Source organism: Clytia hemisphaerica, unplaced genomic scaffold, assembly GCF_902728285.1.
Source record: "Clytia hemisphaerica strain Z4C2 unplaced genomic scaffold, Clytia hemisphaerica genome assembly, whole genome shotgun sequence".
NCBI lineage: Eukaryota > Metazoa > Cnidaria > Hydrozoa > Leptothecata > Clytiidae > Clytia > Clytia hemisphaerica.
This window is the reverse complement of record NW_027104384.1, coordinates 1,005,028-1,006,720: the sequence shown is the minus strand read 5'-3', so window position 1 is coordinate 1,006,720 and position 1,693 is coordinate 1,005,028.

Sequence of the window (1,693 nt, the reverse complement as noted above, 5' to 3'; positions counted from 1 at the left end):
CTTAACAGTACGGCAAAACTTTACACGGGGGAGATGTTCTCGGGCATAAGAAGATTTTCAACTTTTGAAGTTTTTGCGGTACATTAAAAATATGATAGACGTCATCTCAATGCAGTAGTCTCTCTTTTGAGGTCTAAATGAAATTCATCCAGGAATAGCCTAGGAGCGCTCTTGTGAAATATAGAAGATACTGTGATGAAGCAACGTGATGAAAGTAACGTGAATTAATTCAAAGTTTTCGAATGCTACTAATATTTGGGGCTTCAGCGTATTTCTTTACATAAAGTAGGGTTTTAGACCGTATTTGAAAAATTTGTCTCCGTTATTGTGTGATCAGAGGTCAAAGCGTGATCGTGATTCGAAAGATTTTTGAGCCGTAATGCGTGATTTGGACTTTTTCAAAGGATGCGTGATTATCCAAATTTTTTGTTGATTTTCGTGATCATGATTGAAGACTAAAAATTGCGTGACATCGTGATCAGATGCTGGGGGAGTCTCATAGACATATGCAATAAGTAATAAGAATAATAAAATATCAATCAATATAACACAAGAAATAATATATAACAATCATTACGGTAAAACAAAGTAAAAATAAAAATAAAATAATTTAACCAAATTTCAAAATCCATATCATATCTAACGTGAAAAATAAAGGAAAATCGAAATGAGCGTAATTATATTTTAAGAGTGAAAGGAGGTTTCTTCTTTTGTTAAGCAGATAGAGTAAAAGTGAACTTTGGTCTTCTTTTGAGTGCAATAAAAGTTGTTTCCAATTTAATATTGACTGGTATTTTCAATACTTTAAATTTAATAATTTAGGATTTTAGCTTTGGGACGTTTTAGGAGCTTCAGGGTTTCTTTTTCTTGTTTCATATACTTAAGACAAAAATTTGAATTCAAAGGATTCTTGGAGAGGTAGATTTTATTAATAGTTTTGATGTACAAGTTTGATATTACACTTGAATTTTTACGGCTTGACCGATTGTAGGTATGCCAGTATTTTCAAAAAGTTGGGAGGTTTCAGCGTCAAAATTGTAGAATGTAAGAATGCGAACACACCGTTTTTGAAGTCTGCCAACTCCCGAATTTTGAGTCAAACCTTAACTCCAGACAATGTTTGCGTATGATATATGTGAGTGAAAAAGAGCATAGTTAATGGCATTGGTACGCCCAAAATACATTCAAGAATATACTCTTGTCTCCCGAATTTACATACACGCTTTTATTTATATAAGGGACACGTTCATAAGGAACTTGAGGATGAAAATGGTCCGAAAAATAAGGAATTGTTAAGGAACTTTATAGGCTGACAATAAAAAAAGAAAGTCAAGGAACAGTGAGTTAAACTTCAACTCAATCACATTTACAAAAGCCTAAAATAATTGTTGCTATTGTTATGTTACGGTGATATAAGGAAGAAATGTTTTTCTTTTCCTCTTTCTGACCACTCATACGTGACAAGGATCTTGTGTGCCAAAAGTTAAGGGGTGTTACAGGAAAAGCCCCCCCCCCCTCCTAGTTCTGAACCGCCCCTAAAAGCCTAGTTTGAATAGGGTTAAGCAGTTTCAGCTTTTCCCCGAATAATTTCATAGTCTGATCATTTAGGAAAATATAGATATGCTTGAATTATACGTGGCAGCGAACGAGTATCTATGGAGGGTTCAAAATCCCAAACGACCCATCAAAACAT